The sequence below is a fragment of the Anser anser genome (assembly GCF_964211835.1).
Source record: "Anser anser genome assembly, chromosome: 11".
NCBI lineage: Eukaryota > Metazoa > Chordata > Aves > Anseriformes > Anatidae > Anser > Anser anser.
Window position 1 is genome coordinate 3,645,549 of NC_139732.1, and position 26,867 is coordinate 3,672,415.

Sequence of the window (26,867 nt, forward strand, 5' to 3'; positions counted from 1 at the left end):
GTCCTGCTGCTCAACAGTGAAATGTATAGCCCTCCTTTAAGTGTGACTTGTGAACTCACATTGGTCTTTAATTAAATTCCTTCTATGTGATTGTGTCCAATGCCTGGAGTCACAAATTGGTACAGAGGGATGTGGATAACTGTCCTGCCACCACATATCTGCTTGTTAGCCACAGCCTCTATGCTAGCAGCAGGCTCTGCGAGTAGCCAGATTTTCCACCATGCAATTGATTTAAAAAAGAAAAAAAAGAAACAGAAAAACACAGGCCCAAGAACTGGACTGTTCAAGACTCACCATTAAATACCCCTTTTATAATAATCTGTAGTGTTTTTCAACAGTAAATGTTAAACCGATTTTGGAAAGGGGTTGGGTGCTGTATTGCACTATGCTTCTGGTTTGTAAAGCAGTGCTGGAGGTGACCAGCACTCCTGGGGTCACACCAGGAGGCGGTGGCAGCCAGGAACAAAACCTGAGGTGCTGGAGTTTAGCAGAGCACTGAATCCACATTTCCAATGTCAGAGCTCCCTACTAGATGGGCAATTTTTAGTCAATTCAATATGTGCCGTATATTAATTTCCAAATATTAATTTGGAACCGTTCATTAATTTGGAATCAGTGTACTTGTAGTAATCAAAATGTCACATTGCAGAGAAGCAAAAGCATACAGAAGTCTGCTACCTCAACCTTGCTACTTTTACCAAACTGACTTAAAATCTCATCAAAAAAAAAAAAAAATAATCACACCAAGTGTGACAAGATTTGTTTTTGGGAATATATATATTGATTAGCATTAATTATGTTTTCCACTATTAATTCTTTATGAAATGAGTCTGAGCTGATCTATTTCATTATTTTCCCTAGACAGAAGGAAGCTTGTTAATTATTTTAGGTCACAAGATTGCCTTACTTCCAGCTTTCTGAAAGTTCATCTTCCAAAATTTAATAAAAGCCATACTCAATTGAAGTCTCTACTTTGGTCTATTTATTAAAATGCTTCGACTAGCAACATATTTCTTTGTTTCCTAAATGCTAAAGGCCCGGCCACCATCTCATACTTAAGAAGAGCGCTTGCCCTCAGCACTGCACATACACGTGTGACGCATACAGAGTGTGATACACAATAACATATATGAAGTACTTCACCGTGTATTTAACTATTCAAAAGACTTGGATAGCTCAGATCTAGGTACATGCATACATGTAGTGGCCTAGACCGACTGGGGAGAGCTTGAGGAGAGGTGTGGGAGGCAGGAGGCAGCCAGAGCAGCTGCCAGGAGGGACTGCCCTGACAGCAGCGTGTGCCACCCATCTGGGATCTGAGAGTAAACACTTGTTCTCCCTGCAGCTGACACAGACGCGTCTGCAGTCACCATTAACAGGCTGCCACTCGCTTTAAGGGAAGCACACCCAGCGCTCTCTTCCCTGTGAAACAACAGGGCCATGCTGTCCCGGTGACCGTGCTGACCCTCTCGTGTCAGAGCTGGCAGGGTCCAGCCGTGAGCCCCGACCTCTTCCCAGGGCCTGCAGGCTGCTGCTGACCACACTCGGAGGGCAGCACTCCACACCTCTGGGATTAACACCAATAAAAGCTACCTGAATAAGTGTTTTTCCCTTTTCCCCATGAGACTAGCTGGAAAGCATGGGGGAAGACTTCCATTGCCCCCCTCCTTTCAATTTTTACTATTTGTTCCCCCTCCTTCTTTCGCCTCTTATCTATTCCCAGATAAGATCTCTGGTCCCCTTGGAGTGATTATGGATTGTGCCTTATACTAGGTAGACATAAAGATGCATTTGGGAAGTTAGTTGACAGCACTCTTCTTTGCTTGTGATATTAATTCTGGTTCTACAAACTTTCTCCTGATGCACCCAGGGGCAAGGCAGATATCTCTTAAGACCCTCATGCCTCTTTTTACCTTTTAGTAGTGTTGGAAGCATATCTTTTTAGGAGCATTATGAGAATTAACTAGTAAATGTTTGCAAAACTGTTGGGCGAGTGCCTACATTATTATTCCCTTCATGCAATCTATTTCCTTGCGATGTGCTCAGCTGAGCCAGAAGCCAGAATTCCTCTGTGGCACCCGGGGAGGATGGGTTGGAGGCAGTGGTTCAGCTCCTCACTGTGTTTCCACAGCCATAAGGCTCCTTGGGCAGCTCTCCCGAGGCCAGCTCTCTCCGCAGGCAGGGACTCAGAGCCCACGTATGGCAGTGGACACACAGGGGCTGGCAGCCAATTTCCTAAATCCAGTGCGCACCAAAAGTGCGGGGGCAGACTGGCAAGCGCTGGGATCGCCCTGGCTGCCTGGAAGGGAGATATGTTCCTATGCATCCCTACCTACTGTCTGCTGACACCCATGTTTAGGTCTTGGATCCATGGGTTGGCCATGGACCGGAAGGGAGTATTCCAACAAAAACAAGCTTCTCCAAGTTTACTTCACCTCCCTGCAATACCCCAACTTCTCCTCCTGGAGAAGCAACATATTAAAAACAGCTTTTTCTCCTGTAAAAAGCATTGTACAGACTTCTGCGCAACTGGTGATTACAATTCTAGTGATATTTTACCTGCTTTTCTGGGCAAATGAACAAATTGCGCTTTGGTTTCCAATACTATCATACTCAGTCTGCTCTTGATTGAATGCAGGATACACAGTTATATTAAGAATTAATTTTTAGTTTTAATATATTTTCCAGGGCCCTGTACAAGACAACTTTTTCCTTTGGCAACATCAATGCCCATAAAACTCAGATGCACACTCTTTTCACAGCAAAATCTTTCCTCGAAAATACAAAATGGTATTTCATCTGAGCTTGTACATTAGTCAATGAAACGTGCTCTGTGCATTCCAACTTGGGGATTGGTTAACATGAAGTGTAAAAAGAAAGGGGGGATGGAGTTCTTTTCCCAAGAAAAGAACTTTATTATTATTTTACTTTTTGGTTGAAAAAAATCAGACTGCAAATGTCCAGCTGAAAACCTGATTGGAAACAGAAATTGCAGCTCAGAAGTATTTTGTGATGACTCACAAGAACAATAGTTTAGTGCCTATTGCTTCCAGTTCCCTCCTAATGACCAGTTTCCACATGTGGACCACCAGGACCGTGATCAGAGTTGCCTTCTTTTGGGAGTATCTTCATTATTGGCAAGACATTAGCCAGCACCAGATCCACAAACTGAACCAAGAAGAGAAGAATTGAGGTAAAATAAATTGCTGCATGGGGAAAGCAAATTGAGGCATCCTGATGTGCCAAAGGGATAAAATCAGCTCTCTGGATATATTTGATATATCCTCCAAAAGGTCTCGGTCTTGTGAGGCACTATGCAGAAGAGGGAATTAAACATCGTATCAAAATCAAACCAAACCACCACCAACAAAAACCCCAGTGTAATACACTTGTTTTATGAATCTCATGTTCTGGGAGTCAGCTGCTTGATCTGCAGGGACCTGACTCATGGCATTGCCTCTCTCAGGGCTAGCAATGACTCAGCTGCACCTCAGTTTCCTTCCTCCCATCTTAGCTTGGTTATGGAAAGCAGGTCCTGGAGGACAACAAAATCACGGCAACCCAAACAAGGGCTCCCACAAGCACCACCAGGAGCACTTCTGAACTTTTCAGCTCTGCAGTTATAGGGAGTCTAAATATAGGGAGTATTCTTTGTAAGCAGATATATTTGGAAAAACATTTTGAAAAAAAAAAAAGCTTCCATAAAATCAGTAATCGTTGCATGTTTTCAATCAGCCATAATAAAAAGTAATGCCTGTGTTTGCCCCTCAACTTTATGGTTCTCACTACATCCACTCAGTTCAGAAAGAGTAGGTGAAGAGAGCAGACGGACTGCTCCGGCTCGCTTTGCTGTCACTAAACGATCTGCTGAACCACACAAAGTCTCTGACTCTTATGAACCTGTCTGTAGGTCACACAACTACTTTTCTTTACCACACCACCTATCATCTTACTGCAAGAATAGTATTTCCATATGGATGCAGTAAAATTTGCCTACCTGCTCTGAACACAAGGAAGAAACTACAGCAAGCAGGCCTTGCCTGCTCAGTTTTCCTTATATAAAACTATATATATATATATATAAATATATACATACACATATGCTGTAGCAGTACTTTTTTACTCTGATTTTTAATAGATAACTACAAATGCTATTATTGGTCAATCATTATTTCTGTTTTTTTTTTTTTTTTTAAATTGGTGATCTCCAGTGCGAAGAAGTTCACTACCTGGACTGCACTGTAGCTAAAATACCTGTCATTGTTTGGGACAATTTGATTTTTACATGTGGTTATTGTATACAGATATTCCTTAATGCTTTGAAGGTTATCTTGGCATACATGCATGCACACACAAGGAAATACAGGAAGAGTCCTTAAAATTGCAAACAAAAGTGATTCTATCTATTTTGAAATTACCCTTTCCAAAGGGCACATGGTTTTGCTTGCCTAGACTCGGGAATTACCATGAAAAGTTCACTTGCTCAGGTTTTAGGAAGTTCACAGAAATTAAGCACCCTGAATATAATTCCTGCCACCACAGACTGAGAACAGTTTGCCATGCAGATGATTTGAGAAGCCTTTTGGACTGATGCCTTCTGCTTAGTGTTTTATCTCAAACTTTCATCACATGAAAAATGCTGTTTCAGTGGCTACCTGCCCGTGAAGCGCCTGCCTGGCTTCTGCGTGCATCTTGGCCAGCTGCTGCCTTGCCACCCATACTCATGGCGATGGCTTTGGGCACATGGGCTCTCGCCTCTTGAGGTGAGAGTGGCACCTTGTAAGCTCCCTCCACATGACCTTGCTCACATGAAGAATTAGCAAAAGCTGTGAATGTTTGCTGTCCTGCCAACTGCTTCCAAACTTGCGGTTGATGATTTGGAGACTAAACGCTCCCTTAACATACCCTATAGCAAATTACTCTTTTTTTTCCTACGTAACAGTAGCCCAGATCTGGGGAAGCCCTGTCAGTGAGGCATTTCTGCCTAGATCCTGCCTTGTCACTGGAAATTGCATGAAGATCTTGAGTTTTATCACAATTTTACTGTCTTTTGAAAATAGATCCAACATTATTATTTCTGTTTGAGATATTTCACTACTTCTCGTAAGCAGAGTTTGTAACAATTATTTATTACTTCTACAAAATGTCTCATATTATGAAGAACAATTTTTACATATTTCACACCATTAATTAACCATGGAAAACATTTACGTATGTTTGGCAAGAAACTTTGGTAAACAGACCCTAGTTACATCCTAGTTAAAATAACTTTATGTGCAATAAAGTCCTCAAAAATATTAAAAATCATATTTAAAGCATTCTCATAAAATGTATATTGAGAAAAGACAAGTTTAATTCTCAAAGGCTCCATTATTGAAGTAAAAATTAATATTTGTACTGTTTCTAAATTGGAATAAAATTGCAAGGATGCAAACGCTATCCTATATCATAATCTATAAACCAGTCACAAATGTTAAATCAACTGTAAAAATGATTTAAAATCTACATGAATAATTTTATTAAACTGATTTAAAATCACATTTCTGCTACCTTCATTTATTAACTGTATTTCAGACAACACTGTGTTTATAATGGATTTGCATGAATACAGATATATACGGAAAAGAAGCTGTCTGTAAAAAGGAACAAGACCTTTCCTCTTTGGTGCATGTTTTCTTAGCACATGCTTGTGGTAAACAGAAACAGATAAATTAAAGATGCAAAGGCCTTGTTATGTTCTGCAGTCAATTCTCTGCCATTTTATGTTTTTTTTCTCTTCAGTTTGCTTATTCATAATAAAATGACTTTTGTTCTTTGTTCCAGGCTTAGAAAGCACTACACAAATACGAATTAATATCTGTAAAACTGTAGCCATTTCTAATATCATTCTGATTTCTTGCAGATGGGAAAACTGTGGGCTGCGACTTTCCACGTAGCTCTAGCACAGATCCAACTACATTAACGGAGCTATTTCAGGCTTATTTTGGTGAAGGCAATTAGAATCAGCAGCTGATCTGGAGATAGCTGAGAAGGGGTTATATGAAAATTTTAGGGAGCACACAAGCTGTTGCTGGCTTTCTAATTATTTCAATATCTTGTGAGTGAATCTCGCTGCCTGCCCCCACCAGCATCCCATCCCTGGGAGCAGGCAGTGTGCTGACCCAGTGTGCCTCTCCAGGGACACGTGTCACTGCGGTGACAGGATGGGGGCAGCCAGAGGAGGCCCAACTCCCTGACGTACAAACCTAACAAGACTGGCAAATTCCTAAAACCAGCAGTAACAATTTTAACAGCAAATTGTAACTTGAAACTTTACAGATTGGAAAGTTACAGGATAAATTCCTTTGACATCCAGATTAGAATAAAAAACATAGGTAAAGGTAAGCTTCTCCAGTCTAAGAAATAAAGGATGTGTTTCATGGCATTGCTTCCATTTCTTGTAAAGAAAGTAAAAGCTGTGGGGCTCTGGAGCATGATGAGAGGCACGGACACAGCACCCATGCTGTTCTGGGAGCTGGGGCCTGTCACACCCACAGGCTGCTGGCACCAGGAGGTGTCCCTGTGCCCTGCTTCACACCGACCGCCAAGAGCCTCCGCTGCCTCCACCCAGCTCCACCAAAAGCAGTGGAAGTTTGCTAAGTGTTTATTAAAGAAAGAAGCAAACCCCTCTCACTCTTCCTTCCAGACATTACAACTCATGATTCCACAGAAAGAGGGAAAATCCAAACGTCAAACCCTCCACAGGGCAAGATTTTTTGTTTTGTTTTGTTTTTCCCTTCAGTGTATCCCTAATTTAAAGCATATGTCCCTTTACAAAGAAAACAATTTCTTGCTGTCATACCATAAGACGTTGCAAAAACATTAGGAATAATTCATGTGAAATTTAAAACAGACCCCACCAAGCAACTGGTGCTTTAATGACAGCCCACCAATCCATTGCACCATGGGTACAAGGTTGGTCCTTGGGCCCTAGTGAGGACTGGGAGACATCACGCTCGCTGGTGAGGAAGGAAAGGCTGTCATGCAGCACAAGAGGCAGAGACTGCAGACTGCCAATACCCCAAAAACACCTGGCTGAAGCCCTCACCCCATCATCAGGGCACAAATGAAGGCGCAAGCAAAAACATTAGGAATACTATACAAACTTCCTCAAATTTTGGCAGAGTAGCTCGTTTGAGCAAATCGCTGCCTGACCTGCCCATACCCTGCTGGAGGACAAAAAGCCCAGCATCACATTGCCAAAATACACAGATCTCAGAACAGAAATCACTTCTTTTGAGCGTTATCTCCTCCTGGCACGTAACTACCTTTGATATAAGGAACAATCAGAAGGGTTGGTAATGCGCATTATCTTAGCGATGCTGCAAACATGTTTGCAGACAGTTACTGCTCCTTCAGGACTCCGTATGACCTTTAACATCATTTTCCCCAAAAGTTAATTTCTGTGATTAATGCAATGTACTAAAACCCATAAATCTGATCATTTGAAGGATTCAAATTAGGAATTATTGACAGGTGATAGAACAGAAGTGCAGAGATGAGGCAGATTTTCTCATCTGTCCATCTAAATGTTGGAATATGTATTGATTAAAATATGACATGGTGTAGAACCTGCCATAAATCTAAACTCTATTAGATTAACACAAGCATTCAATTAACATAAAATGACAACCTAAGAGAAAAGCCCTGAAAGTTGGCCTATCTCCATTTGGAATGTTATAACCTACCTATCTGCGCAAGTTTTGAAGTAAACAGAGATGTTTCACCTTGGGTCAGTACCCACATGTGGAAACTGAACCCTCCACTGAATATGGGCCCAGTGCACTGAGTTTTCTCCCAGATTTTCTTTTCAAATTGAAAATACTCAAATATGCAAACTGAGCATAGAATACAAAATTGTACCCATGCAATATGATCACCATTGTCAAAAATTACCTCTTTGGTGGCTTCGTAATCCATGAAGCTCCTGGGCCTAGCAAGCCCCTTGTATTTGAAATGACTTCAGAAATCAGCGATATCAAAAAGCGGAAAGATCACTAGACTCACCAAGAACATTGACAATGGGGAGGGAGGGGGGGGGGGGAGAACATAAAAAAAAAAAATGAAAAAAATTGTGTCCTCACTATGACCTATCTTTGAGCTTTCTATTGCCTGGTCAAAATAAGGTAGCTGATGGAACAGCGTGGGAAAACAAATGCTGTACAATGGCCTAATGCTATGAGCAGAGAGAAGGCTTGCTTTCCTACTTGGCTTGGCACTCTTGCTCAATGGGTCTTCTTTGCACAAAAATGGAGAGGTGCAAATTTTTCTTGATTCATAACTGATTTGGGCCAAGAATCCTTTCACTGGATAGGAGCGGAAATGTGAGGAAAGCACTGGGATTTGAATCAAAATGCTGCAGGAACCAAGGTTCCAGACTTAGATTTCACAAACACTGCACGTTTGTGGCACTGTTTTATTTTAGTTGCAGTTCGAACCGCTCATGCTTAAACCAAGCTCTTGAAGACTTCTGTAAGACTAGGAAACCCTTCCCATATTAGGAAATTGGCAGGTATTTCCTAAATGCCTAGTTTTCATGCTGTGGCTTAGAGCACTTATCTGTGCACAAAGACATGTTCCTCTACTTGTGGAGGCTTAAGATTTCCCTCGAGTTGGTGAAAGCCTTAAATGAGCCTTACAGCCCCATCCCCAGCTGCTTCACTGCAGCAGCATTGTTCCCGACAAGGCTGCAGTTAAGCCGTCCGAGCCATCTGTTCCCTTCCCCTTCTGGCCAGCTTGTCCTACCTGGACCACCTTTTGCCCGCTTTATTCTTTCCAGTAGTCAATAATTACCTTTCTCTGGTCCCACTGATGACTTCTGCAAGGGCTAGCCTTATGTCACTGCAGCAATTGAAACCATAATCTGTGCTCTAATGAGTATTTGTCCAGGGTTCACAACTGCAAATGGGAAAGTGTTAAGCCAAAGTCCCTGTAGAAGCTGACTGGGAAAGGCTGGCTGGCGCTATACACCGGTGGTGAATCCTCCCAGGAACAAAATTAATATGTGTTATTAGTCTGCATATTATGTTCCCATTTTAAGAGATACTAATTTTCTCTCCTCCTCTCCTTTTCTCCAAAGTACCACTATTTAGGACTATAGATTCATAATTGCTCACAAAAGCCATTGTCCGTATTCTCTTAGTACATGCATTATATTTAATCTGTCCTCAAGCCTCTATTTAAATGCAACTTGTTAATATTTTTATTATAAAATTCTATATTTTCTGTGCAGCTAACTTCTGCTGTGCAGCTATCATTTTCCCCTCCAAGAGAAACTCAATCTCTCAGTGTTGCAAACCAGTAATATGGGAAACAAGCAAGCTAACAAATTTGTGCAAAATGCATCTTAAATGTTTAACAAACGTGGATTTGTTACACGTTCAATTTTTTTCTTATTGTTTACTTATAATAATTTTTAAAAGGTAATTGAAAAAATTGCTGTTCTGAACTGAAAAAGCAGGTTTTTGTTCAAAAGAAAAGTGCAGCATTTCAACAGCTCTTTCAACTGCAATCAGTTTATTCAAACTCAGCAATTCAATGTAACTGGCTTTCTCCACCACAATCGGTGGGGGGGGGGGGGGGGGTGGAAAAGGTTGTCATAGCAAATTGGGATTTCAGATGAAAAACAAGGTTTTTGAAACTTCCCTAATCAACTCTACTGAATGGGACCAACAGCAAAGTGTCACAGAAGTTGCCTTTGTGCAGGCTGGAGATGCCATGAGCAGCCTGCTGCAGATGCGGCAGGAGAAAGCCTGATGCAGCGACATCAGCAGCCCTGCCTTCCTCAGCTGGGTTGCCCGTACAGACAGAGTTGCTGAAGGACTGCAAGTTCCATGTGTTTTCATAAATCAAACGAAACCCATCAAGCTATTTTTACCTCCTTTCTCTTTTACTTTTGTGCTTACAGGAGGTCAAGAACTGAATGAGCATGCAATTAGTATGAATGGAATCTGAATTGTGGCCTCACCCCCAGAAAACAGGGGCTGCTTGAGATTAATTGGAAAAGCAAAGAAAATAACCCACTTCAGTTCAAACTGCTTCTGAAGTACTGTGGTAAGCCTCATATGATATGAATACATAACCTTCGCCTGATAAATACACAAAAGATGTGCTTTTAACGTGTCACGATGAGCACACGGTTGGTTCGTCAAAGCAGGGAGTGCGCAAGGTACCCAAGGAGTGTACCCACGCGCTTGGCCACTGCTGCACTTTGTGGGACACTGTGCACAGACTGCTTCATGCTGGAACACTTATGAGCCAGGTCCCTGTGCTGTTCGCCTCAGCAGAAACTTGAATTGCATCTGCCAAAGCTGTCCCAAGAATGCCCAACAGCGTGCCCCTGCCCACCCCATTCTTGCCCATTCCCCAGCACACCTGTTTTCCCCAGGTCTCTTCTCTACTAAGCCTCTCCCATAACTTCTTACTTTATTTCCTTCACCCAACACTACAAAGCAAGCTGGGATGATTATTAGTCAATATTTACACCTGCCGGAGGCACAAAGTTTTACTGTGGCGAGTGAACCGTGCTGCCAAGCAAAGTATCTGCAGCAAACTGAATAAACACGTAAGCAGAATGTCTGCAAACAACTCAAAAACTAAAAGTACACCACCCATTCAGATTGAATACCTTCTGTGCAAACCAACAGGACTGATGATGGGCTAAGAAAATGCTCTTTACAGGGATTGTGATTGCACTGCATTAGATTGTAGCAGAGCCCCGCTGGGGACATGCTGCCACTCCACACGTTGCCAGCTGAAAACTCGGGAGTGTTTTCGCCTGTTGAAAGAGAAACAGGCATGAACCAAACCCAAGATCCCAATAGACATGAGCAGTGGCTCTGGAAGGACAATGATCTTGCCTCCTCAGGGTGAGCCCCTGACAGGAGGAGCTCCCTGGCACTGCTGCACCAGACAGGCTGCTGAGGGCACCCCCTCCCCAGGGAGAAGCCCGCGTGTTCCACACAGTATGCCGACACCAGAGCCAGAAGAAAACGCACACCCAATGTACAATGCTGCTTTACACTTTGTGGAAATGGATAATTATTTTTCATATGGAATGATCTGCTATGAGTTACAGTAGTTAGGAGGAGAGAAACGGAGAGGGCATCAGCATGAGGTGCTTTATTCTCACAGATCTATCTGTAGGTTTGACCATGGCACCACTTCAGTGCCAGGTAATGGTTAAGACAGACATACAGGATTATCACAGCAAAGACGGAAGGAATCAATTTTTCATATTTTGAAGTGATGAATACTAGTGACAAAGTCACTGCACATCAGTGGCACCTTTGTGATCCTGAAGGCTCCAGATTACTGCTAAGAGCACACGTTTTTTGACTCTTTTCTTTAATAAAAGAAAGAGAGAGGACAGTTGATCAAGAAGGACAGATGAATCCATTCAAATCCAAATCAGAAACACTGTGGAAAGGCCTGGCCTTCTGGTAGGGTTATCTCCCCTGGTGAGGTTACCTTTGGACACCTTACACAGAGAGGGGTACAACCACCCCAGTTCAGCCACAAAATTGGCCAAGGCTCCAAGAAACCAGCCCCAAAATGAGTCTTGGACAGTGAACCAAAACAACCAACCAACCAACCACACGCACACACACACACAAGGGCTGCAAATCTAAGAAGCATAGATTTAACATCATATGTCACCTCAAGAAATATATAGCAACATCCCCTTGGGCTGGGAGGGATCGCAAGATGACCAGGGAGGGGAAGATGAGCAAGCTATAGCCCCACAGGCACGTGGAGCATCAGAAGGCAGCTGGCACAGGACAGGTGACCCCCACGGAAAGAGTGTCACTGGTTGTCTGAAGCGATTCTGGATGTAGAAACACTGCCTGAAACTGAGTTGGCTGGTACACGGGGGTGGTCTCAGATCTTGAGGAAAAGAAGAGACATCATATTTTGTGTGTAATTCCAACTGCACCAACTTACAGCAGTACTGAATTTAATGTGAATAATGTTAACAGTCTCTCAAACCCTTCAGAAGGGAAGTAGTTTAATGTCTGCAAAACACACTAATGCTGGAAGAAAAATGACATGCTATTGTGTGTTCAGACATTCAGAGTATTTGCTATTTGTTTGGAGTTTTATGGGGTTGGGAAGATGGAAATTTTTTTGTTAGAGCAATGCAAATGATAGCAACATTACTGGATGCCTTGTAGGAAGTCTCAGTGTGATAGAAAAGCCTCTTGATGTGAATTGTAAATTGAAATTAAGCTTTTCCATTGAAGAAATGGGAGCTAGATTGATGATAACTTGAGGAAAGAAAAAAAAAAAAGGAAAAAACAGCAGCTTTCCCACCAGACACTTCATGATAGTGACAACATTGCCTTGATGTAAAGCCTTTGCGATCCCACTGAGAGAATCACTCCCTCACAGAGGCCGCAGCCTGGCCCAGTTGCCCTGTGGTGTACATGGATGGTTCCCCCTCAGTCTGCAGCACCCACTGCTGCCACCTCCCCCTGCAGGGAGGGGACCCAGGACAGGGACAGGCCGCCAGAGAACTGCCACAAAGGGAACATCTTCCTGGAGCCCCAGGAGGGAGCAGGATGTAACACAGAAAGCGCTCCTGAGAGCGTTTAAGTGCGTTAAGCTGTGGATGTGGTGAAGGATGAAATGACCATTCACCACAGCTCCTCATGAATAACTCAGGGCCAAAAAGCCTTCAAGTTGCATGAGTTTGGGGTTGTGTACTTCACAAAGGAGCTCACACCTCATACTGGTGCAAGGGGGCTCATGTCCCCCCTGGCCTAGTACGGGCAGCAGCTGTGGCCTGGCTACAGCTCATGGCCTGCTTCCCATGCCAGCCTGGCCCCACGTGGCACCCTCTGTGCCAGTCAAACTGCCCATCTCAGAAGACCTCAGAGATAGATAGATAGATAGAAAGTGTTCTTGCTCCCTGTTTGTGGGTCGTGAGCTCCCTCTTGTGGTTTTCTGAAAATTTCCAGCGTCCCTAAAACCCGCTGCGATGTTAAACCAGGACGGGCACTCAGCGGCCATGGCACCCCAGCTGTCCCCAGCACCACTAGTACAGTTCTCTTTGGTCCCAGAAGATTGCTGTTTCACTTCTCAAATTCTTGTTAAAACCTTCAACGTAGGAAAAACAAACTCTCAATGCACACTGTAAGCCCCAGCAGCTCAAATGAAAGGGTAAAGTCGAAATATTCCCCTGTGCAGGAGGGCCCTCGGCCTGCCCTGCAGCAGACCACACAGGGCCAGGGCAGGTTGCATGTCTCCTGTCAGCTCTGGGGTGCCGAGGGGACCCCAGAAACTCCTCACTGCCCAGATGCCCCCACAGGACTTGTTATCTGCTGTCCTTCCAAGTTCAGGTCAGGAGAAACATTGCTGAACACAACAACCCTGGCTCTGTGCTGGGTTTGTTCCCTAGGGCAGCCAGCAGCCTGCCACCAGCTCCATCCCTCCGTTGGCTCTCCGCGTCTCCAGGCCAGTTCCCACAGCTGAAATAGAAATGGTCACATCACCTTGCTGCCAGGCCCCCTGTTCCCCCCAGTTATCTGCTTTTCTGTCTGAGGTATCTGACTCGACAGCTTCTCAGGGAGAGGAAACCAAATTGTTTGTAGATGGTTTCCACCTTTAAGATTTCACACTAACATTGCACAGCAAGGCAAGTCTTGTTGCCTTCTTGCTGATAACACTAGCCCAGCGAGGTTTGATAGCCATGTCCTCCGTGCATGAATCCTGGGGGCTCAGCAGCTGCCCCTGCCTCGAATCTTGGACTTTGTGCAGAGCAACAGTACAGCTAGCTGGTACAGGAACGTATGCTTATATATCTAGCATAATGGCTAGAGAAGCACTTCCAGACTAGATAGACAGAAAACAGAAAGACAGGAAAACAAACAAACAAACAAAACCACAACCCACCATGTCTGAAGTACACTTGATCCAAAAATTAATTATTATTATATGGGTACATAATTTAACTGTGTAACAAGTCAAAAGGAGAGTTCTTGCAGTAGAAGAAAGGCAATTTCATCAAGAATGCAGGTACAGGGCCTATCTGTAGTTCAACTCAGACCATTACCACTACTACCATGCCACTTTCACCTTGAATAAAATCAGTGAAATAACATCAGGTAAGAAAGGAAAACAAAACTGTGATATCCATGAAACACCTTACAGCACCTATTTCCAATAAATCTGGTTAAAAAGAGTTTTCCTATTCTAACCACAATAGCATACTACACGTTTCCTGGACACAAGTTTTTCCTCATAAGGTTGCTCAGCCACCAATCTGAATGTCTTGAAAGCAAAAGTTACAAGATGTGGCCTTGAAGGAGAGAAAATGTCAAGGAAGGCATTTGCTAGTCAAATGCACAGAAACAGGTCTACACTGAGCGTTGGGGATACTTGAACCCCAAAATTAAGATATAGGTTCATCTCTTGGATATACCCACTCAGGAACTGTTTTGTATGAAAATGAGAAGTGTAAAACACAGAAAGGGTAAATTTGAAAGATATGCATCAGAAATTAGCACTTTTTTTTTTTTGAAAGCAATCGTGATTCTTTTCCAAAAAGAAAAAAATGTCTTCATATTACAATCTACAGATGAGTTTCTTCAAATGCTTCTTGGATGTTGCTCCAAAAGCATATACCCAGAGAAGCATGCCTTATAAGAGCAGATCCATAATTCCTCATTCAGACATAAAACTATTGCTAAACAGCAAAACATGGATGAGTGGCTATGAAGAATATGTGTCTTTCAAAGAGGAAGCAACGAGTCTAAGCAGCTCCCTGAGTACATTGGAAGTCACAGTTCAACCACACTAAAGTCAGAGAGTAACTGAAGTTTCTAAGAAATCCTCTGATATTCTAAAACTAGAACGTGATGAGTCATTTCTTACACACCCTTCCTCACCACAAAGTACACATGAAATGGTTGTGTGTACATCATATACATTTTGTGTATGTTAGCATTTGTAGAGCTGTGCATTGTAATGAAAAGAATGAATCAAAATGTTCAAGTTTCCCAAGAAAGAAAACTTATAAAACTGCCATCTCATGAATGTAATTTATTTGTTTTGAAAGACAAAGGATGAAACATTCCCACAGACCCACAAAGTCTCCACAACCACAGGGCAGGGAAGCACATGAATATGCCAGGCAAGAAGTTTTCAATCCCTGGTGCCTCAGCAAACAATGGGGGAAAGTCTTCTCAACCTATTGTGTTCGTCTAATTCCTAATTGCAGGGACCTATGAGGAACTGAGAGATACATTCACAAACCTTCCTCTGCTAGACAGACACCTCAGATAGCCTTTGTCCAGCTGTATCCATGGCATGAAATATGATCACACTTCTCGGCTTTATTTCATTACAGAAAAGAACATCAAATTTTCAAATACCTCTTGGGCTATCTATTCCTGCAGCAAGGCTAAAAGTCTCTCATTTAGCGTTTGTAAGCCTTGAAAGGAGATGTAGAACTTGTAAATAAAACTACAGGCATAAATATACAGAAAAGTAGTGGCCATGGCAAGGTCATCCCACTGTCAAATACTACAGTTTCAGTAAAGATGCAGGTTTAGGAGTAAGCTGCCAACTCATGGTGTCATGTCTAATGGAACTGAAGGAATGGAGTTAATGGAAAACAAAACCCTTGAGACCTCACAATTATGTCATTCTTCTCTTGCACCCTACCTGCCTCACTGGGTAGGCAGAGTATGGTTCCACAAGTGATCACAAAGGCAAGTTTCTTCATATGTGCATTAAAAACTTAGAGTCAAAGACAAAGCTGTCCACATAGCCAGATGGATACCTACACAGCACACTGAATTCTGAACATACTGTCTCAAAAAATAGGACATTTCCCTCAGAAAGGAATTAGAGGAAGCCATGTGATGAGAAAACAGCCATTGATATGGAAATCAGTTTACCTTATGGAGAAGCATTTCACTGAAGTAACTTCCAATCTCACACATGGCCACACTGAATTTCTTTCCACGCCAACAGAGAACCTGGTGGTCCGTGAGTGCTGGTGGGAGATGTAAGGCACATCATACCCTCAGCATTCAGGAGTCTCTGTCAGAGGATCAAGAGTTGCTTGACACTCCTGGCTGCTAAGAGCACACCCTGCGTGAGGACATGCTCCACATCCACACGCCACCACCCAGCCAGAGCTCAGCAGGAGCGACTGATCACTGCACTGTCATGAAGCCAAAACAGCACAGAGCAGGGCAGCTGAGAGAGAAAACAACTAAGTGAGAAGCAGCAACTTAGGGTGTGTTTCCAAGCTGCTCATATCCATAGTTGGACACCCAGAGTGACACTCGAGCACATAAACAAGCATTTATTTTCCTCGGGGTGACTGTGTGATTATCCAAATGCAGTATACAGACATCCTAAAGAGTTTGAAAAAATTGGTTCCGAATACAAAATAATCTAGAAAAACTTTTATTTTAAAAATAAGTGTGTCACTTCATTTCCTTCCAAAAACTGGTTACCAGAAACAGGCAAACTAAGTTCAGTGAGCAGTGACCTCAGTAGCAGCAGCAACCACTGTGGTCATGGCTTTGACTGGGTCACTTACTGCTCAGAGTAGCAATACTTCCAAAAAACATTTTTTTTATTCAGAACTTTAAAAATAGGCTGCTGCAGAGAGGAAGAGAATCGAGTGCTGCACCCATGAAGGATGAGCAGTGAGTGCGCAAATGCAGCGGGGAGGGATCCTGCACACCCCAAGCAGCTCCCAGCAGCAGCACATAGCCAGCACGCAGGGCACTGTCTCCTCAGAGCAGGGAGTTCAGGCCAGGCCTCCTGCATCCTGGACGGGTTTCTAAATGCTCCACTGGTAGATAAAAGGGCTGTCATCTCCTCTTCTGCCTTTCTGACAGTCTGATCCTTCATGGCTTTTGTGTTTTGCTTATTTTTTTCCCCTTGAATTGCCACATTTGATACAATACACAGTATTTTCTATGTTTCGTGTTATTAAACAAACAAGAAGAAATATTTTTTGGTTGGGATTGATTTTTTTTTTTCAAGCAAGACAGCCAAACCAAAAAGTCAATTGTTAGCACAATCGTAATAGGGACAGCAGTCTGCACTCAGCATTGTGGGTTACATAACAGAGTGGGCCAATACCACATCCCAGAATTCAATTTCCACTTCCAGATTTGGTGAAAGCAGAGACCCAAAATGATATGCAGCCCTAGCCCCATAGACCTGCAAAAACCCTATTGCCTCAACATTTGACTGCAGCATTACAGCTCAGGTCCCAATCTAGTGTATACCCACATTTGCTACATGAACTTTTGCTCCCTCCCCAACTTGATTAAGAGCAAAGAAAGTAACAGATGGATCCATGCTGTTTCCTTTGTAGCTGCGAGATTAACGTTTGCATTGCATCAGACTACGCACACTCACACAAGGGAATACTGTTGTTGTCCTTGCAACTGGCACCTGCACTCGCTTTGTCCAAGCTGTGTCTGAGGCAGGAAGTCTATGTAAGAGAATAGAAATGGTATTTTACCTCCCCCTTTTTTTTTCCCCCCGATAAATACATGAAATGCTTGGGAAGCATGACACTGTGTGAAAGAGGGCCGTGCCTCGGATAGCAAACTTTGCTGTGCTTTGCTCCTCCTTGCTGTGCTTTGCTGCTCCTCCCGGCAGCACTTGCCTCTGTTGTACATCACCGTGCTAAAAGGCTGTCACTGAGTACACTGTCAGTAAACAGACGTGGGCTTTTCTCCGAGGTGAGGGATCTGCATGCCAGGCTGACAGGTAGCATCAGCACCAAGACAGGCTGTGTCCCAAAACCACCCCAGCAACCCAGCCCCTGCAACTCATCAAGAAAAGAAAGCCCAGCTGCCCAGCAGGTGCAGGTACCCCCAGCAGCAGAGGATGCATCCCCACAAGCCGTTGTCCCAAAGCAGCAGAGGGGAGCTGTGTCTTCACGTCCCACAGCTGGGGCCCGGCAAACCTGCAACACCGGTGGTGATGAAAAAGGCAGGTTTTGTCTGCGCTATCAGGATTAGATGCTGTGGGTGCCAAGCTGCTGCAAAGCCTCAGCAGCCAGCCCTCCCACACCCAGGCTGAATAGGGCTTTGAGTAACTCTCAGCTTAAAAAAAAAAAAAAAAAAAAAAAAAAGAGGGAGGGAGAAGCAAATAGTACATTTCTGGTCAGAAAGTAGTGATATCCCTTGCAACTTTTGCTGATTTATCCAAAAGTTAGCCCTCCGTTTTTCACTGCACAGCACCCACTGCTTTTACCCAGGTGTCATGGCAGTTTTTGTCCCCATCCCGAACGCTGCTGCCACAGAAGGGACACGGCCAGAGAAGCCTTGGCCCCGTGGGGTGGGAAGACACCAGGCAGGGCTGTGCCCCACGCTCAGAGCTGGCACTGCTCACAGGAGGACCCACCTGGGCGACTGCAGCTTCGGGCTGTGCAAGAGGATGGACTTCCCACACGTCACTGCGCAATCCCCAAGTTTTAATAACTGCTACCATTTATCAGGACATCTATCATACTATATCTTATGCAGCTGTTGAAAAGCAACATTAGGGCTTTCAAAACAGTTTCATCATAGGTTCAAAAAAGCCTAAAATGAAATTGAAAAACAAAACAACCATATGCCTACTTGACCCAGGATACATAAACCTGTTGTTCAGTCCAGAGGAGGGATTTCAGCATTACTTTTTAGTAAGTTGCTTTTCATATGGAAATTTCTTTTCACAGTAAAGCTCTGTATTTAATGGCATCAACATAAAAAAAAATCCCTATTTTTAGTTCCCTGATCATGGACATATAGATTTTTATAGTGTCTGCAAGCATACATTAACGTTAATTTCCCCATTCTCCTTTGTACTTCGTTAATGTCACAATCTGCTGTAAAACCTTGCCAAGTTTCTTAACTGTCATGTTAATTCCGAGACCTAGTCTGCACTCCCTGACATTTCAGGACAGAATATGGCAGTAAAAATAGATTAAAAACAGCTTATAAGTATTATAAAATCTAGAACTTTACAGATGGTGGAATTATATCTGCTGAATGGAAATTTTAGCAACAGAGAACACAATAATATTAGAATAGCCTATTGATTCCCAAGACGAATATTTTCAGAAGTAGCATAATGGTATCTGAATAGCGGGCAACACCCCCAAAAATGTAGGAAAGTTGTTTTTTCTTTTTAAAAAAGCATCACGGTGAATGTGCATATCGTGTTGGGGCTAGTATTAAGTTTCAAAGCTTTTCGCTACCATATAAATAAAGGACATAATAAGATCTTGATTTTATTCATGGTTAGTTCAAAGTTCACACAAATTATTTCACACAGGGGATTTGTCAGAGGGTTTTGGCATTATAGAAATGCATTAATGTACTTTAGATATTAAATGACAATGCCACATGGTAAGAAATTTGCACGAATGAACAGGAAATTAGACACTGTATTTTGGGTTTTTTCTTTTTCTTTTTTTAAACTGATTGCTAAATAATGCACTGTTTAAATGCATACTATCCATTTCAAAGGAAAGCTTTTGCTGATTTCAGGAAGTTTAAAATCAGCTAATCAGAAAGTAATACAAAGTTAGAGTTAATTTTATTTTTTTTAAAGGAAACTGTTTCTTTAAAAAAAATCCTTTCCCCTTTTCTTTAAGGAGTACTTATTATTTCCATCATCCTTGTTGAGTTGTTGATGAATAGCTCACATCGTTTGCCAAGCTCCACCCTCTGTCTTTTTTCTAAACCCTTTACTCATTATTTGCTCAGTCTTTTTCCCACAGCCTAGACAGCCTGTCAAGGCAGCTTAAATAAAACACTGTATTAACATTAGGAAATGGCATTCAGTTCCCAACTGATCTCCTAATACTTTATGTTGAAATGATAATTGGTACAGTCTTCATTGAAAAAAAAGAGAGAAAAACTACTTTTCAGTCACCACAAGGTATTATCTTAGCTGATGTATTCACAACCAAACAGATACATTTTTAAAATCTCCCCATCTGCTGGAGACTGCAGTTCACAATTCTTTTCAGCTGACATAATCCAGATTGATTCGTTCAGCAGATAAAATTCAGGCCACTTCTGCCCTTTATAAGAGCAACATAATACCAGTCTTTATTCAGTAACAATGTAACATAATGGGATCGGAATGTGCAAAATGACTGTTCTTAAATTACTGTGACACACAAGGGTCCAACACAAGCTGGGGTTTAATGTAAAAAATCATTAGGCACAGATTACTAAAGTGGTCCTGCATTAACAAGGTCAAACCAAGACTGTTTATGATATTTTTCAGGAAGAAAAAAAAAGAATTTGCTAATATCTAGATTATGAACACATTTTAAGAGGGAAAAAACCCTCCAGTTTATTATTATTATTATTACTATTTTTTAACATGAAGAAAGTCCTGTTTATTCAATGAGTGCAACTGTTAAGGATTCTATGAAGACCTTTTCTACAGGGCTAAGTTAATCTATTACACACTGAAGAACACGCACAAAAAAAAAAAAAGGTTGTCAAGAGAGTTGCCAGAAAAAAAAAAAAATATTTTGTTGCACTGCTAAATCAAGCAAATTTTGAAGGCCATCAGAGATTATTAACCCATTTCAGCTGTTTCCTTTTGATATAACCAGAGACCATTAGAAGGAATTTAGCAAGTTACTGGCCCACCACAGGGGTTCTGCACGTATGTAAATCATTGTGACTTAGCACTACGTCCCTCATATCCTTACAAATCAACCTGTCCACACAAGAAAGCCAAAGCAAAGAGACACAGAAAATTCCATCCTTAATAGAATACTCCTTGCACTGTGAGAGTCTGATGAGCAGTTAAGATCACATAATACATGAGGTTTCTTTTCTTTGTATAGTTATTTCTTCCTCTCTGATAACAATCAAAGATTTAGCAAGTCTTACTTTTATTAAGAAACCCATTATATCTTCACTCATTGAAATAAAGGAGTAAAGAATTCTTTCCCAAAATAAAAAATAATAAAAAAGAAAAAAAAAGTAAAATAATAATAAAAATCTTCTGGTGCATGCCTCTTGCCTTTGACTTGGGGGCTAATGGTATGGGAATGAAACCTCACATTGCAGTCAGTGAGTTTATAAAGAATATAAAGCCCTTGTGACAATGCCAACACAATGAGGAAAAGAGGATCTTGCTCAGGACCTTTCTTCAGGATTCTGCTGAATAGGTTAAATTCCCCACACTTCCCATTCCCATTTTGACCTTGTAAAGCATGGACACGGAATTTTGTTGCCTCTTACTACTTCGCTATGTTACTAGAGCTAGGTAATTTTTGAAATCAGTTGGTTTAATTTAAGTTACTACTCAGTTACGATGAGTATACAAGCAATGAGTGTATTTTAAACACAAGTTCATGAAAAGTGAGACCTCCCCACTTCCATGACACATCCTCATGTGCCCATTTCATCAACTGACAGAAACAGCCTCAAGAAACCTAGCTAGAAAATGACAGCTAAAAAACTAAAGTTAGCTGGAGAGGAATGCAACCATCACAAAATTTAGTATAAAAATATCTAAATTCTCTGTGCATGTGGGTGATGTCCACAATCTTCCAAGGGTGCTGGTGGGCAGCCAGCACCAAGAGCAAGATCTCCACCAAATGACAGCAGGTGTCCAGCGGGACTACAGCAGAATCAAGAAGTGCCTTCCTGAAATATTTTCATTTGAATAATTCCCACAATTTGCATCATTTTACAGCAAAACACTGAAATATTTCCCTATTAACTCTACCCAAAGTAGTGTGGAAAATTAATTTATGGAAGTGCTTACCATCAGTTTGTAGCCAGACCACAAAATAAGCTGTGTCCCTGTCCTCTGAATAACAGATGTATTTAAATGACATGTTCTGCTAACGTGAACTTCATAATCACAAAAGATTGTAGTTTTAACATGTAATGAAAACTAACGGCATAACTCCAACAATCTTGGAAACTCATTACTTCAAAATATTTACATATTCTAGTGAATTTAGGATGTCAATTTTGACTGCTCAAATCCAATAACTGAAACATATGGCCTTGAAACCTGCAATCAATATAAACCTTTTAGAGTCCAAGCTTCAAAAAGTTATATCAAATATATATTCGATGAGAAGAAGGTTAATTGAATAATTGATTACTCAGTTACAATTAAGTGCTCTTCAGATATCTTTGGGAAATACTGAGATATAATAGTGATAGATATTTATTTATTAGCTATCTCTGATTTATAGCTATCATTTATTTTTTATTTCCTAAGTCAATTTTTACATTTATATATTTTAACAATATAGTCCCTGGTGAGAATCAATACAGAGGGCTTTTTCACCACAAGGCTATCAAAGCTAGCCTAGAAATCTATATTTACCAATTCAGCCAATTTCAATGCAGACTTCAGCATTATAAACACCTTACTAAAATATTCAGACTTTGTCTCCAGATAGTAGTTGTGTAGACAGAACATGCAATATTTGTAACAATAAAGGTTAACCAGAACTAACTGTGCTGATAAACTCTGAACTTAACAACAGTTATGTGAAAAGATGGCCCTTGAAAAAAAAGCAGCATGCGCTATTTGTGTATTTTAACAAAGTACTATTTCTTATCAAAGTACAAACACATTCATGAAAGTCCCACCCCTACAGCAACTGCCAAGAGGATCTTTGGGGCATTTTAACATTGACTAAACAAGAAATCAGATAGAGTTGGGTCTTCAGAACTGTCTGCGCAGAAAACTTGTGTTAACTCCTTAACAGTATTAATATTATTTAAAGTGTATTTAGCAATAGCACCCAGGTTCTCAGTAAGGGGGAGAATAGCATTGTATCAGATGCTGTGTCTGTGCACGCACACATTATTTATACATAAATACATATATAAAAAAGACCCTGTATTTAGTGACAGACGATCTAGAGGCTTGGTAGGATTTATTGAAACATACATAACTTCTCTGAAGATGGTAAGATAAAAGTGTAAAGCCTCACTCTTCCTCTGCAGTAGACTTGAAGGTTTTCAGCTCTTTCCTGCATCCATCTCTAAGATAGTAGGATGACTTCCATGAAAACCTGCTTAAACAGCTTCGGGTACAAAACCTCCTGCCTTTTAAGGTACAGATCTGCATTCACTTCTTTCACATCGGTGGCAATTCTGTACATGGTGTATAATAAGGAAAGGTACTAACTCATTAAGGAAATATTTCAAATATTTTTTGATCGGTGCCTCAGATTACAGCATGTAATAATAAGGATGAAAAAAAAAAAAACCTTCACATTCTCACTGAACAATAAAATCTTATTTTTGTGAATGTCTTCCTGTAATTACAAATGTCTAAAGAGGGATGCATTTCAGGTGAGATAAGTAGCATGAGGAAGACTGAAAAGAAATAGAAATTCACATTTTCCTTTGCTTAGTCTAAGTACCTGCTGTGCGTGTGCGTAACTCTCAATATGTTGAAAACATTTTCTGAATTATCCTTCCAAGAAAATGGGATTCCCATTAGATCAATCCAAGCTTCAAGTGACTCCACTGAATTCTCCTTTCACTCTTATTCTGAAAAAAAAGCAGCAGTGCCAGATATAGGACTAGATATGCATGGGATACAGTGCACTAAAATCTCATAAATTGCACTCCTTGACTTTAACACTTCTTGGATGAAATTCATCACTTAAGGTTTTGTTCACTTAATCTTCCAACCTGCCAGAGTCAGAGGTAGGCAGAACTGGGTCCTCTGAGGTCTACAGAGCTATGTGAGTTTTCAACAACATGGCTGAGAGCAGAATCTGGTCTTGTGAGGATATTATTATTTAATACAAGCTTTCAGAACAGAACATTTAGACTCTGCGGACACCAGGCATAACCCTCGTTATACACTGCACTTTATAGTATGTCAAGGGTGATGTACACTTTATGTTGGGCCTCATAACAAACTGACAGGCATTGTTGTCCATTGACAAAGCCACATGACAGCGAGGTGTCAGAGACAGAGAGTGCAGATGTATTATCGCTCTACTACTTAGACAGGAATGACATCCTTTGAATCTCAAGAGACAATGTCACAGGCAAGCTAACCTTAGTGTGCCAGTTGTACGCTCAACAGTATTGACAGTCAGCAACTCCATGTACATCCATCGCAAGAGGACACTGAGGTCTAAGGACAGCAGTTTTCAGATTTCATATGTGAGGTGACGTTAATAGACAAAAGATGACTACGAACAGTATACTTAAAAAAGGAACTTAATATGCTATATTTATGTTCAATCTGATGCTTTTAATATACTCAATGACTTTTTTTTTTTTAAATGTTCCATGTTCACTCGCTATACTATGGAGAGAATTATTCAGAAAGATGCACAATTAAAGTTCTTTACAAAGGAACTTATCACCAAAAAAAAAAAAAAAATAGTCCTGGCTTGAAAGCCCACAAATTAGCTTTCTTTTAAGCATGACCAAAGATAGTATTATAAGCTAAATCCTGAAAGGACACAGCAACACTAACATTACCAACTTACAATTCTGAAGCAGGTCACATATTTTCATGTCTCAATTTACTTACATACTCAATAATATTTTTCAGGTATTCTGAACATTTTACAAAACCCACACTTTTTCTATAAAAATAACATTAAAAAAAAAAGTTAAACTTACTGCATTATACAGGTCACAGCACCTTGGTCACTCTGCAGATGTTATTCATAGTTGCTGGTCGTATGTAAGTAGGTCATTTGGACCTACTTGCCCTTTTCAGTGATCCTGAAATATGGTGGCATACTTGAAAGCCATACAGAAACGTGGGGCTCTTCTGATAAATCACTCCAGGATCAGCTGCTAACTCTTGCATTCAGGTTGAAAAGTGACAGCTGAGTCCTATTAGTAGAGGTGGGAAATGGGAGCAGAGGGGTGAGAGGACAGGAGGACAATTAGCTTCTGCCTCTCTTTGACAGGGCCTACCCCTTTGCTGGCAGAACAAGAAAAAGTTAAGGTGGAGACAAACCCCTAAGCAAAAGCCTGGAAACAGCAGCACCCTTACTTGCAAAGGGCATTTGGGTAAATCCAAAGCATGAGAAAGGGGGAGATCACCCCAGAAGGCAGAGCTGAAGACATTTTTTTTTTTTTTGCAAAGTAAGGTGAAGAAATACTCCCATACCAAGTCAGAGGGGAAAATGAACAAGTTGTGCCCTACACTGCTCCCTTCTAGGTGGCATGTCTGCAGCCCGCGTTGCAGACCTTCCATGTACATCAACCAAGATGTTAGTGGGTGGGATGTCCACCTCAGATAGAGGCACTCACTCAGCATCAATGCTCTTGCTCTGAAGCACTACGGCAGAAAAACATATAGCTGGGCATCACTGTTTTAGGGGGCTGGAGCGTAATCAATGCTGGCTGTACCTCAACCTATGTGGTCTCATCGTGATTTGCTCTTAACTACATACAGCCCTTCTCACCCCTGATGACACCTAATAAAACAGATAAGAATGGTTTAACTGTACATTGGGGTAGGGGGAAATAATTAGGATTATTATTTTTTTTTCTCCAGAAAATCTCAGTGTCTCAAGTTAGTAACAAAAAGTCAGTTATTAGGTAACCAAGTTTTTTGTTGCTGTTGTTTTGAAACAAAACAAAACGAAAGAAAAAAAAAAAGTTAAGCCATCAAAACCTTTTCTACTGCATAAATTGTGTATGTTAAGAGGCCTGGAAACTGCTTCATGTGTTTCACCTCCCGCTGTGCAGTTTTTGTGCTGACAGGACTGAAGATAGCTTTTCTAGCTCATAATATCACAGGAAAAATGCTATATTAAACTAAGACATCTCTGATCACATACTAAAAATGTACATGTAACATGTGCACGATAAATCGATTTATCATTAGCGGCAAGTTAAAAATGTAGCTGTTTTGAGTTGTCCCAGGTTCCCCAAATGCATCTATTTGTTGAACTAATTCATACATGCCTTGAATATTCAGTATATAGCAGTTCCAAAGAACAAAGTGAATCGTGTCTGAAAACACAAATTGAATTTATCCGTGGTGAAGAACGCATGTACACACCTTTTATGTGACTGTTACTCAAACTGGAGCATCAGCTCAGGCTCATGATAGGAATTTGTGTAGTGGATACTGGACCTAAACATGCTGAAAATTAGCAATGTTTTTGCTAAATCTCTTAAGCACAAATGGTGGAAAAAAAAATCAAAAACAAATAAAAACGCACAAAAAAGCACACAACCAAACAACAAAACAAAACACACAAATGGAAACACCCTATCCCTGGTTAATTGAACTGCACATTCCACTGAAAAAAGGATTTAAATGAAGCTAATTGTGAACATCCAGAAGAGATGGCAATATGGACTCTCCATTATGGATCTACCTAATCCTTTGAACTCTGGAAAGACCCCAGAGTGCTTTTCTAAATCTTTGTCTTCAGAAGATCTTCATTCTGATACTGTAAATGTGGACCTTTATGCTATGTTGAGCTGTATCCTATTATGTGCAAAGTAAAATCTTTTCCAGTCCAATTGTGACTTTTTCAGACTTTCCAAAGGCAAGGTAAAGTCTAGTTTTCTGTGCAAAGTAAATTAAATGCTGTAACTCTGCCTGGGAAAAAAAAAAAAAGCCATAGGAAATGATAAAAATATTTCCTAAAACGTTTGATAATAATCCATAAATGACTGGAAATAAAAGTTATCCTTGAACTTCCAAACTTCAGATTTTTCATGAGAAAATAGTCTACCAGAAAAACTTCTCATATTTAAAATTAGACAAAACTAATCTCAAATATGAAAATAGAGACCCAGTCATATTACTGCTGTTCTTTGCATCTTCTTCAAACACTACACCTCTCATCATATTGTTTGCTA

General features: G+C 41.2%; 1 protein-coding gene and 1 long non-coding RNA gene across 27 annotated transcripts in view; both read right to left on the reverse strand.

The window, feature by feature from the left end:
* The window catches only part of ZNF536 (zinc finger protein 536), a 346,292-nt gene that overhangs the window by 26,360 nt on the left and 293,065 nt on the right, over nt 1-26,867 (reverse strand). The window lies entirely within an intron of this gene.
* LOC310905627 lies at nt 2,697-25,711 on the reverse strand. 3 transcript variants are annotated; one of them, XR_014589184.1, is made up of 4 exons: nt 24,657-25,711; nt 24,081-24,159; nt 23,432-23,561; nt 2,697-3,168 (listed from the first exon to the last, which is right to left on the reverse strand). It is a non-coding gene; the product is annotated as an uncharacterized lncRNA (long non-coding RNA). The 3 variants fall into 3 exon arrangements; XR_014589185.1 differs by lacking the exon at nt 2,697-3,168 and adding an exon at nt 10,989-13,508; XR_014589186.1 differs by lacking the exon at nt 2,697-3,168 and adding an exon at nt 21,845-23,159.